Genomic DNA, 13200 nt, shown 5'->3' with positions numbered 1-13200 from the left:
TGTTTTCATGGCATTTGTAAGAGGACAGCCTCAAACCTTTCATCTAGAAAAGATACCAGTTAACATCATTAAAGTTAAATGCTGGTATTTATAAACTTTGTAATAAAAGCAAAGAAATAAAGATTATAATCTTAAAGCAAATAGCCCAAAATTATTAGTCATTATCATCATCAGTATCTCATCAAAATTTATTGCTGGGAGTTAACAAGGCAGGAAATTAAAATATCCTGAGCAGATCCCACCTGTCCCTGTGCAGACAGAGCTTCCCTTGAATAAATCGATTTTTGGAATGACTATAGCATCGGGTGCCCCCATTTTCCCTCATTAAGGTTTGCAAGCCATTTCATTTATAAACAATTCTGAGACTGAGATTTAATGAGATTCACATGCAATAGTAAAATTAGTATGAAGATTCAGTGACTGTTACGTGTCCTTCATACATTCCATAATTTAACCTAAGGAAAAAATTCACAACACACTGAAAGTTATTGCCAGTATTCTTAAAAATGAAATCTGGTCAGAACAAAAGCATTGGTTTCCTTAATAAAAACAAAATAAAATAAAATAAAATAAAATAAAATAAAATAAAATAAAATAAAATAAAATAAAATAAAATAAAATAAAATAAAATAAAATAAAATAAAATAAAATAAAAAATAAAATAAAATAAAATAAAATAAAATAAAATAAAATAAAATAAAATAAAATAAAATGAAATAATAAAAAAAAATTAGATTTGGTTTCTTATCTTGTTTAGGTATCTGAAATTTCTGATTAACAAGAATCCTTTTTATGCTTTATTTTTACCCATCTGTCATCAATGTGCTCACTTTTGAAATTCTGAGGGTATTTCTCTCTTCCTTAGTTTATCTGCCTGTAAAAATCTATCAGACGAGAATCTGAGCCATAGCATTTGTTGGTAAGGCGTTTACGCTGTTTATGCACCTTCCTGGTATATTCCCAGAAACTGGCAACTTAAGCAGTTTCAATGATGTTTTTATAAATTCTCGGTTGCACATCAGATAGATAGGTTTTTCCGCAGGCACTTGGCTCCTCACCCATTGCTTTGTAGGTCTGTGCTGGGAGCACACGAAAGGATGGAGCAGCGCATCATCGTTACCCGGCAGTACAAGCAGTCGTAGCAATGCCGTGCTGTTAAACATAAGAGCCGTCTCGCTTCCTTCCTTTCTTGCTCTGTGGAATGGCTTGTAAAAGCTCTTTTTTTGAGATGCATAGAAAGTGTTTCTGTGGGCGCTGGACCGCTCTTTGGCACTTCCACCAGAGCCGCCAAAGGAAGTATTCAGAGCACGAGGAAACCTCCCTCGAGCAATCTGCCCATCTTCACAGATGGGAGAGGAGCTGAAGCCTCCGAAAGACCAACGCGGGGAACGGGTTTTGTGGCACGACCTGAGCCAGCATCACCCCAACTCTAACCTGCTCCGTGCCGCAGGTCACAGCAGGCGCCACGGGGGTGTCCGTGGAGGAAACGTGGGCACCCAGGGAAACACGGCACTAAAAGAGATGGGGTATCGCTTTTTATTGACACCGTCTTTTTAATTTTTGGAGACAAACTGGTAGTAATTTGTGCTTTCAGCGTTACTGCCTCCAAGCCTTGCGTTGGTCCTCAAAATAGACTGGTCGCAGCTTCGAAAACCGGCTGCTTGAAGTTAGTCTCAATACAATATTTACGCACGGATGTAAGCAATCTGGTTCCTGGAGCTGCTGAGTTCTTGGCAGGGCTGGCAGACCAATAAATCCAACCCCATGTTTATTGTGCCAAATAATGTATTTTTTATTTGGATGCTTTGCTAGGGCTGTAGCAGGATTGTAAACAGGCTAGCTGCTGTGAGGCATAAAAGTGCGGTTAGTCTAGTCAAAAGACATCAGGTGATGTACCGTACTGGAGCGTTACTGCTAGTGAGGTATGTGTGAAGAAGACATTCAAGGTAAAGATTAAGAATTAAGTTGAAGAGATCACTGAGGAAATGTTTCCCGTCAATTAGAAAGAGTCAAAGAGAGACAGCATTTGTTTTCGTATTTACCTGATTCGGGGGGTAGGTGGGGAGAGCGTTTACAAATTAACATATTCAGCAGAACTGGCTAAAACCACCCCACTTACAAAGTCCTTTGGAAGGAGCAGGGTTGGAGCCTCAGTTTTCCTAAGCTCTGGCCAAGATCTGATGTGAAATCCTGCTTGATCTGAGAAGTAACATCTGCTAAGGAGCTATGGGGGGGATGTTGCAATATGTTTCCTAGAAACCAAAGGCTTGAGCTGAATGATGAGAGTGGAGCCAGAGAATAAGAAATATTAGCATCATCTTGCTAAATGTTAGTGTTTTCTCAGTTGCTGGTATTTTCCAGCTGGTGCTCAGTCAGATTAAATGTTGTTTAAAGTGTCTGTAATCCCAGCCCATTGGTGTCTCTGTGCAGTTAATGCAACAAAGGGACATAAGTGTAAAAAGTTGATGCTAGTTCTTGTAATTTCATTTACTAGCTATGAATGAAAATAATTGGTGTTCTGCTTTTAACATGAATCTGTATTTTCTCTCTACTGGAAATCAAAAGCATGGCCTATTCTAGAAAAAGATTATTTCCTCAAGGCACTTTATTGGGTCTAGCTAATCTCAGTTTAGCTTGTAGTCGAACGCTACAAGCCCTGCCGGTGCCGAGCTCCCTGAGGACAGCAGTGGTTAGTAGCAGGTAGGTTTCCCAGGGTAAATTGTGCTGGTCCTGAGCAGGCAGGGCAGTTCCCTGGAAGGTGCGCGCCTGCCTCCTCCGCACTGGTTGGCGGGGCTCAGCTTCTCTGGAGGAAGTCTGGAAGCCACTTAATTAACTCTTTTTGGATTATTTCCTCAGGACTGTTGATATACGGCAGAAAATGGAATTTTCCACTGAGCAAAACGATGAACCACGTGTGCTTTGTGAAAAAGGATCTGGCAATTAGGGGAAGGAGTTAAGAGAGAAGAAAGTTTTTGTTTTATCAGCAAACCGTGAAAAAACTAACAACTATACCCTTGAAGAGGAGCTAACAGACTGATAAAAAGGGAACGTCCTGGCACCAGAGGCTGGATGATGGCCAAAGACCCATGAAGCCAGATAAAACTGCGGTAACTGGGTGAAAGGTCAAAGCAGCGAGGGGAGATCGCGACCGCTGGCTCAATTCAAGACTGGAAAGACTTGCCTCCCCCCACCTGCAAGCAGCATGCATGCTAATTTGCATAGCAAGCGAGGCTAATTTAAATAGAGCAAACCGATAATACATGAAATGTTAATCGCTAACCAGGAAGTGTAAATTTGGGTGGGTTTATACTAATCATGTAACCAGATAAATATGCTGTAGTTTTGTACGGAGGTGTGCTAGCTTTGTGGAACTGCCACCTAGCACCCATCTTTGCACGACCATGAATAAAATACCTCTGCTCTGTGTGTTAATTGGCGTTTGCACACCGGGCAAATGACCCCGCTTTTGGGACAACAGTTTTCTGGTGACCCAGATGGGACTGCGCTGGCAGCCTTGCCCGGATCCTCTTGCCGTACCCAACGGGGAGAAGCGGTCTGGCTGGACTCCCGCGCGCACCAACCTGTTGACCGGGGACTCCGTCGGCTCCTCTCCTGCAGTCGGGCGGTAAGCGACACAACGGTGCAACGCTATTTGAAAGAGGTATTTTAAAGGGAAAAGGGGGGAAGAGTGAAACCTCTTAAAGAAGCAGTTGGAGTTGGTTTTTTGTATAAGCTCTGCGTAAGATGCATCAGAAAATATACGCAGCAGCATCATCGGTTTGTTTCTACACGTTGTATTAGTAACATAGAGAGGAAATCCCTCATTTTGTATTTGGAACTTCGGTGTATGAAACGTTGGGTTACAAAATTCTTTTTCGGTTAGGAAATGGGTTCCACTGCTTCCAATGAGGCTTCTCTTTGTTCTCCCTTAGGATGCATCCTAAATAATTTGAGTAAATTTGGAGGGGACCCAATGACCAGGGATAAATTAAAACGGTACTGTAATCAATGGCGGCCACAATATCAACTGGAGGATGGTGAAATATGGCCTGAAAATAGGTCTTTGAAATACAACACTATATTACAATTGATGTTATTTTGTCGGAGAAATGAGCAATGGGATGAAGTACCATATGTTGATTTGTTCTTTGCGTTAAGAAATGACTGGGATGTTAGAAAGGAATGTGGTCTGGTGGGTTTGAAACACCAGAATGGAATATATTCTTTAACTGAGAAGAAGGAAAAAGAGGGTTTGTGCTGTACCAACTGAAAGATGAAAAAAAACAGGTCAGAAGACATGGAGGAAGATACTCAGCTATTGGTAGCCCCTCCGAAACAATTAGAGTGGAGTGAGGAGGAAAATGAAACTGCTAGCCCTGTATCTGGAAGAACTAAGGGACAAAGATGGAGACCTGTAATCCAGGCTCCCTGTAGGCAGGCTGTAGAACCTGCAGGAGCACTGGTGTATGTACATTTACTACTTCCGAATTATTAAATTGGAAACAGGTAGTCGGGTCTTACCAGAATAATCCAGAGGGGATGTATAGCACTGTTAAGACTGCAGTGATGACTCATAATCCCAACTGGGGAGATATACAAACCCTTTTGGAATATTTGTTTACCCATGAGGAAAGGAGGGCAGTCCTAGAAAAGGCTCGAGAAGGACTGGCCCAACTGCATGGCGGAGTACCCAGTGTTGATGTACATCTCCCGAGGGAAGATCCAGGGTGGGACCCTAATGCAAATAAAGGATTAGAGAGAGTGAAGGAGTACCAAAACCTAACTCTATATGGAATCCAAAATGGGGTAGAAAAGCCCAAAAATTTATCATCTGAGTTGTATGAAATAAAACAAAGAAACTCTTTCTGCTTTTTATGAAAGGCTGTGTCAAGTAGCTCAAAAATGGACAGACTTGGATCGGGATGACACTAGTAATATGAAACTGCTTAATACGCTGTTTATTGGTCAGTCGGCATCGGATATTAGGAAAAAACTGCAAAAAGTGGATGGTGCAGATGGAATGACAATTTCACAATCAATGTCAATTGCATATAAAGTATATAATAATAGAGAAGAGGTAGAGGAAAAAGAGAAGCGAGGACAAGCAAAATTGCAGGCTTCTTTGCTGGCTGCCCTGACGGAAGGACAGGGAAGAGGAAACGTACAAGGAGGATTTAGAGGTAGAGGTAAGGGTTGTCGAGGCAGCAGAAGAGGCCACTGTGAAAACCCCCTAAGAACGAATCAGTGTGCCTACTCTAAACAGGAAGGTCACTGGGAGAGAGAATGTCCACATCTTTTGAATGGGAGAGAGAAAGAAGCAGGGGAAGTTGCTGGGGTAATGGCGGAGATTGGGTTGGACTGAAGGGGACCGGAGGAACCTATTAAAGTTTCCCCAGCTGATCCTCTGGTTCTAGTTAAGCTGGGGAATGAAATAATTGATTTTCTGGTTGATAGCGGGGCCACCCATTCGGTAATAGCTAGTTGTAAGGGACCTTTAAGCAAGACTTAGGTAAGCGTTGTTGGTGCCACAGGGAAAAGAACTTTGAGGCCGTTTTTACAGCCTATGAAGCTCTCGATTGGGGATACTAAATTAGCACATTATTCCTCTATATGCCAGAATGTCCGTTGCCATTACTTGGATGGGATTCACTCTGTAAATTAAATGCACAATTAACCTTTTCTGAAGATTCTGTCCAGCTATGTGTTCCCCCAGAGAATGCATGGAGAGTCCAGATATGTTTGCTAACTGAGAAGAATCCCGTGGAAGCAGGAGATATTCTGGATGAGGTGTGAGATGCGGTAATATCCATAGTGTGGTCATCGGGAACGCTGGGACGAGCCGAGAATGTGACTCCAGTAAAGATCGGGCTAAAACTGGGAGCCCAGCCAGTAAGAAAGAAACAGTACCCTATTAAATTGGAAGCCTGGAAGGGATTAGAACCAGTGATAAATTCCTTTTTAGAGCATGGACAATTAAGGGAATGTCAGTCAGAATTTAATACTCCAATTTTGCCTGTAAAGAAGCCTCACTCTCAGGAATATAGATTGGTATAAGATTTACGAGATGTTAATGTGAGAACAATAGACATGCACCCCGTGGTTCCAAATCCGTATACCCTCTTCGCCTCATTCCTGACAGTAATACTTATTTTACAGTGCTGGACTTGAAGGATGCTTTCTTTTGTATACCTGTGGACAAACAGAGTCAGACTATTTTTGCCTTTGAATGGGAAAACCCAACTACAGGATGGAAGATGCAACTCTGTTGGACCGTCCTTCCCCAAGGGTTCAAAAATAACCCCACATTGTTTGCTAATGCATTGGCAAGAGAACTAGAACAGTGGTACAGTGAGTATGACACCGGAACACTGTTACAGCATGTAGATGACTTATTGATTGGTTCTGATACCTATGAGGAGTGCTTGGAAGGCACAATTAGCTTACACAATTTTCTGGGTTTAGCAGGCTACCGAGTTTCTAAAAAGAAGGCCCAGATAGGAAAAGAGAAGGTTTCAAATTCGAATAACCCCTCGCATTAAGGAAGGAGTAAGCCCCTTTGAGATCATATATGGGAAAGCATATCCCACAAACCTTCTCAGCGTCAAGGGAGACCAGATGCCTATAAGGGGATGGGCTGCAGTTAAAGACTATTTGATTTCTCTTTTGCAGACTTTGTCTTCGCTACACAAGTACCTAAATCAAAAGACTTCTCTTCGCTTGGACACACCGGTTCACCCATTCCAGCCAGGAGACACGGTCTGTGTACAAACCTGGAAAGATGAACTGTTGAAAGAGAAGTGGAAAGGAGCTTATACCATGCTATTGAAAACTTACACTGCAGTCAGGGTAGAGGGAATTAACTCCTGGATTCATTATACACGGGTAAAAAGAGCACTGAGGCCTGATCAAGTTAAGTGGACCTCCACACTGACTGGAGAAGTTAGACTTCGATTGACCAGAGACCTTCAATAAACTCCACCTGGAAAACAGGACTGGCCTATGTAGAAATTGAGGGACAACACTGTGAAGAACAACTGTTGTAGCACTGGTAAGGCACATCAAATATGCTAATGTTGTGATTTTATAAGTTGTTTTGATATTTTTGAAGGTGGTGGGTAGAAGGCTGACAGTGGAGAAGCAAATGCAAGTGAAGGAGGGAGAGATGGATAGAGTTTGAGTTCCTACAGAGCTGCTCTTTTCAAATATATGCTACTGTGGAATGTGTTGATGGTGAAGATCCTTGAGGCTTCTCAAAAATTATCCAGTGTGGAACTTCTGTTTTCATATTTCTCTTAATTTCTGTCTTAGAGAATATCTTGGGAGAAAAGTGATGAAAATTTATTGTTATTGTTCAGATGTTGCTTTATTAAAATACTGAGGGAAAACAGAAGTTTGAATAAAATCTTTGTCCAGAGGTCTGCCATCTCTGAAGAGTGGATTACAGAAATCTCCACTTTAAAATACTTTTTTTCTTTTTACTTTGCATATTATTTCTTGAAATATTACACATGCACCTAATAATGTGGAAACATTCATTGTTTGAAATGTCAGTGGCTGTCTTTATCGTTGGACGAAAGCTAATGAGGATTGAGAGTAGGAGAGCAAAATGTTTCTCAAATGATGAGTTTAATTTTCTTTTCCTGTATTTTGATATCTTTTACCAAAAGAACACAATACTAGAAATTAATACGTGTATAAAAACTATTAGGGGAAAAAATCCCATATATATTCCATTACTAGATTATAATTATTAGATCATTAGTATTTTAACTGGATTAGCGTGCATGGGGATTTATTTGTGAACTGTTATTTTATTTTTGAACTCTAGTGTAGCAGAGAACTCCCCACATACCTGTGTGAAAACATGTCACTTAGCTGGGTATGTAAAATAAATAAGTAATGTTATCTTTACACCAAAATCTTTTGTTCATCCTTAAAAGAATTTCTTTCCACATACAAGGAATAAACCATGCATTGGATTCACATTTTCCTAAAATTATTCCTCTTCCTTTATTGTCAAATTATGCAACCAAAAATAGGTTGGGTTGATACTGGTATGAATAAGCCTGCTGATGCTATTCCATATGGAGAAAATGTGTAGCACGTCTACCCTTGCACTTCTGAAGCTTAAGATCAGTTCACTCCTCTTCTACAGATTTCCTGCATGACTGTGGGGGCTTCGAGCCTTTCTATCCATGAGGTTTTGCTCCTGAGCAAAAATAATGTTACCTGTCTCTACTCCTGGGATGTTTGGGACCTAAGGACATTACAGCTTTGTAGAGGTGAGCCTACACCTGTGTTTGACTTCAGGCTGTGGAAGTACCACAGATACGTGTCCATCTATCCTTATTGTTGCCCTGCATCAGTAAACTGTAAAGAAGTCAGTGCTGAATTCATCCTAATTCTAATTTTTCTGGCAAACCCCAGAGAAAGCCTTAATATGTGACCCAGTTTCTATTTCTGAAATATTATGTTTTTAATCCTCTTTCTATTTCAGTTTTGTCTAATTGAAACTGGGGGTTGGACACTGCTATCTAATGCAATCCAGTACTGGAGAAACATTGATACAAAAGCAGAAACCGAAATAATTTCGCAAAGTAAAGAAATGAAAGGGAAAGTCTAGAAATTTTGCTGCCATAATTTATGCATATATACCACCTCATTTTATTAGCCGCCCTCCTGTGGGAATTTGGAGTGCTTTAGAATGTAACTTGCGTCGAGTGACATGTTTCAGCAAAGCATCTCAGCTCATGTTGTAAAGGTGAAGATCATGCTCATTTTATAGGTGCTGAAATTGAATTAGAGACTATTCAAATGCAGCAGAGCATTGTATAATATAACTTCAAACATACAGATGTCTTCCTTTGGCACTACCCAAATGCTTTAAATGACTTATGGTTTAAATGGCTTGTCCAAATCTGTATAGCCAGGCAGATGGGGAAGAGGCTATGGCTCCTCACTGAGACCATTACAGAAATCCATCTGCATACATATGGTGTAGCTCCATCAAGGGCTACAAGTGGTCATCTTGGAACTATTTCTCTTTTCAGAACATAATGAATGCCGGCCAGCAAATATTATAAATGGCAATTTATGACAAACACAGTTATTATATTCAGTATATTGGATTTTTCCCTGACTGTTTCTTCTACATTCTTAAATATAAGCCAGCACACTGAGAAACAAAGTGGCCTCCAGCAAGACCACATGGATTTCTATCCCACTTTGTTCCTTCAGTATGGGATTTCAGAGTTTGCGTTTTTCTTCACACAGTGTCAAAATAATAACACCCTATATTTGGCAATGTGATTCCTTGTATGTTCAATGAATCATGCTCAGAGGATTTATTGTTTTTCCTCTCCCACCTCTTCCTGAGATAATTGGTCTTTCTGGTGTTAACTGGCATTTCACCAGAATATGCAATCATACAATTAACTAGAGGCTTGTATTGAAAGACAAATGTGCTTAAATATTCTGGAAAGGCTTTGTGCATATATTTAAGCAATTTAGAGAATTAGTGCCCTGATGAAGATAGGTGGTTTGGAAACATTTTAGAAACTCATAGAGTAACTGTGGGGCTATTATTATTTTCATATTGTGCACATTATCTATTAGGTTTCCTTGTCTCTGACAGGATCATACTCATTTTCATCTTTGCAGAAATGTGATGCTCTTCAAGGATATTATTTATTGAATGTTTTCCTGAAATCATTTAAATTGCCGTACTGCTAGGTTAAAATAAATAGATGCTCATTTCACTGAAAGGTTCCCTTGTTTCTTGGTGTTTTCGTAATGCAATTTTCACAAATCACAAACATCGTGGGACTTATCCCAGGAGATGCTCAAGTGAAAGCAGATTATCTGTAAAACATACCTCTTTAGAAACCATAATTCCCATGTGATCATTATTTAAGCAATTTTAAATATCTTACTCACTCTGTTGCATCTCTTTTTATCACAGTTCTTCCACTTAAGAAAATATATTTCCATTAATTTGCTAGAGAAGAAGTTAGAGGGGTAAGCCAGTAGATAACACTGTAGTAAATTATAGTAAATTCCATGAAGTTCCATTGGTTTCAGTTCTGTTACTGTCCATACTCGTCTGTATGGATATAGTGTATTAAAATGAAGAGCTGTCACTGTTCAAAGCATATCCTGCCATAGAGGGCATGTATGGAGGGTCTTTCTGACCCCCTATGGAGAGCTAGTTAACAAGTAATACCAAAAGGAGAGCGCAATATCTCCTTCCTGCACTGTTCTCATTGCCTGTATTTTCTTTACAACTCCAAATAAAGTCTGTCACTGATTCAGTAAAGGAAATAGATGCTTCTGTGGGGTCGTATTTTCTTTGGAAACACCCTATGAGTCTAGTGCAATTTCCTTTTGATTGCTTCTTGTATATCCAGCACCAAGAAAGTCTTTAACTTCCTCTCTAAGAAGGCAGCATCGAGGGATGAAATTTCCATAGTCAAACTGCTTCAGAAGCAGCAATTAATAATCAGAAGACACTGAGATAGGTAAATATTGTTATCTCTGCTTTTCAGTTGGTGAAACTGAAATAAAGAGGTCAAGGTCAACGTCTTCCAATTTAAAATCTATGGCTGAACTTCGACAGCTAAATTAGTGACATGAATTGCAAACTTTTGAAACCTATAAAATCAAAAGGACTGCACATTCTCGGGAATCCTGGAAATCTGAACACTTATTTATATGCCAGAAGTGTTGTAACCAAGTTAAACATTCTTGCTTTAATGATTAGGGCAATGTTAGGTCATGGTCAAAGATATCCCGAATCTCTTTAGGTTTTGGAGTTTTGTCTTCTGTTCAGCAGTAGATATTTGCATTTAAATTATCCCCCTCTATTTATTTGCACTTACGTAGTACCAAGATCTTAGGAGGAAATTTTCCTTAAATATCTTGGTTGCCCTTAAAGTGAAGTTGTATTTAGATTTCTTCGGATTCCTTCACTACGGTCTGTCTCACGCTGATGAAGGAACACGCACACAAAAGAAAAAAAAAATGTATCATCTACTCTGTGGGTGGTTGTGGAAAAGATGAAAACATGCGCTTTCCCGATGAAGAGAGAAGAGGGACGAAAGAGCACCTTGCTTTCCCAGAGGACAGCAGTGGGGAAGGGACAGGGCCAGGCAACGCAGCCCCCAGAAGAGGGTTTGCACGCGGTTCTTTTCCGCATCCATGCAGTCCTGTTTGAAAGGGAGTGCAGAGCATGGTGGCGAGCGGTGATGCAGAGCGGGAGCAGCGTGACTGGGGTGTTCTCTTCGCTAACCGGTAATGTGTTAATGAAGTGCTGACCACACGGAGCTCCGAATGGATCACGTGAACGCGTGGATTTTGTAGGACTCTTAAAAGTTGGGGGTTTTAACTGTAAAACTTGAATGTTTTGGACTGATCGGCCTTTTTAGTCCTCTCCCTCACATTAAGGCATGTGGCCAAAGCAGACGTTTTTCCATTTTCAGCAGACGTGACACAGAAAATATAGTTATGCTGCCTAATTTAGCAATCAGTGGTGGAAGAAGTGCTTCCTTTATCTTAGCTCTGCCTTCACGTGATCTGACTCCCCCTCATGCTGTATGTTTCCCTTCCCCTGGCAGAGGAGGGGGAGTCACGTCAGGTGTCTCCTTTCTGGTTGTTGCCTGCAGGTGACATGTCCTGCCTGGAGGCACTGAGCATCCCCATCATGTTCTGCCCCACACGTGGCCAGTCGATAAGGGGGAACACAAGCTGGGAGCTGCTGCTGAGGCAGATGATAACTCTCCCATTGGAAGCCTGGAGACAGTATTTTGGCCGTCTGGGAACGGTACATGCTTTGCCTTAATTGTGAATGCAGTTTGTTATATTACTCGTAAAAGTTTCATTACACCAGTTAGCGTATTAGCATTACAAGCAACATAATGAAACGTAATTGGTACAAGGGCTCAGTGTGAACTAATTGATCTGGAAAAAATGCCATTTCAGAATGCAAATGAGAAAAATAAACCTTGACTTTTCCTAGAAATTTCCAGGAGGGATGTTATTTACAAAATAGTAAGAGAGAACTGAGAACTTGCTAGCAAGCTGATTTAATTTTTTTGTTGATTGGTTTATAAAAATGGCATCTTGCTTATCACCTAGCAATGAGATGACAACTGCTGAAAATGTTGTTTCGGGAATAACAGGATACAACATATTTAAAAAAGGAAGACTGCTGCTAATTTTTGTTGTAAAGGTAAATATCTTCAAAGAAGGTTACTGCGATAGGGAAACACATTCTACCTCTAACAAAACCGTCAGCCCTGCTGCAAGATTTTGCATTGTGCTGTGCTATGCTGTACAGCTTGCTCTAAAGTTAAGTTAAGAGATAAGCTTTTGCCAGTCAAAAATACTGCTGTGGCCTTCAACTTCAAAACCCTTCTGCTGCACCTCTCTTTTGTTCTTAGCTAAATTAAAAATACCTTTTTCAATACTGAAAAAAAATAGAGAACTAACATTTAGGTTTACAAATTTGCCTTTTTCTTGCCCATATTAAACCTACCTCTGGAACTATGCTACCTTTCCTTGTGTTAGAACCAAAAGCAACCCCAGCATTTCTGTAAAAAAAAGGGGTTTTTTAGAATGATAGTTGTGAAAGATAATGAAATGCCCTTTAAATAGCTAAGAAATATTGTAGTTTAAATGAGGACTAGCTAGAGCAATTTTGGTGAGATCCAATTGTTTTTATGTGTGCAAAGCACCACTATCTTTCTGCAGAGACAATCCTTTGCTGATGCCATTGGGACAACTTCTGTAGCAAGACGCAATGGTGTAAAATGGGCAGTCTTGGATAACAGGTCTATCTTGGATCATGTGCATGTTTTCAGTGGGTGTCATTGGTCTTATACCACACAAGGCATTCCTAAATATTTGAATAGCGCGGTCAGAAGGCTCCTGACACTCACGAAGAGAGCAGAGCGAGTGGGCTTTCCAGGTGATTTCACAGCCAGGAGAGTGAGGAGTGAGGCCAGCACAGTCCCTCTGGGGACGGGGAAGAGGGCTGGGGGTTCACCTGGGTGAAGGGGACTGAGAGGAGACAAACACGTTGTGCACCAGCGGGGAGAGCCATGTCACCTGGCTTGCCTGTGAGCAGGTTACAACCTCCTTCTCTCCCGGCGTGACAGCAGTAGCTGTTTACTGGGATTCAGAGTTCCTTCTAGTGGCATCCTC

At 40.8% G+C, this 13200-nt stretch overlaps 1 long non-coding RNA gene across 3 annotated transcripts; it reads left to right on the top strand.

Moving 5' to 3' along the window:
* Nucleotides 1-2913: 2913 nt before the first annotated feature.
* Nucleotides 2914-12173, top strand: LOC148057434 (uncharacterized). 3 transcript variants are annotated; one of them, XR_015705460.1, is made up of 3 exons: nt 2914-3625; nt 6670-7048; nt 8156-10434. It is a non-coding gene; the product is annotated as an uncharacterized LOC148057434 (long non-coding RNA). The 3 variants fall into 3 exon arrangements; XR_015705456.1 differs by lacking the exon at nt 2914-3625 and adding an exon at nt 11661-12173 and having other exon boundaries at nt 3634-7048; nt 8156-8282; XR_015705461.1 differs by lacking the exon at nt 2914-3625 and adding an exon at nt 3634-6348 and having other exon boundaries at nt 8156-10442.
* The last annotated feature ends 1027 nt before the right edge of the window (nt 12174-13200 follow it).

The sequence above is a fragment of the Nipponia nippon genome, unplaced genomic scaffold (genome assembly GCF_047370975.1).
Source record: "Nipponia nippon isolate SJK-2023a ecotype South Korea unplaced genomic scaffold, ASM4737097v1 scaffold_1, whole genome shotgun sequence".
NCBI lineage: Eukaryota > Metazoa > Chordata > Aves > Pelecaniformes > Threskiornithidae > Nipponia > Nipponia nippon.
The sequence above is the reverse complement of the archived record's forward strand: the minus strand, read 5'-3'. Positions and strand labels throughout refer to the sequence as shown.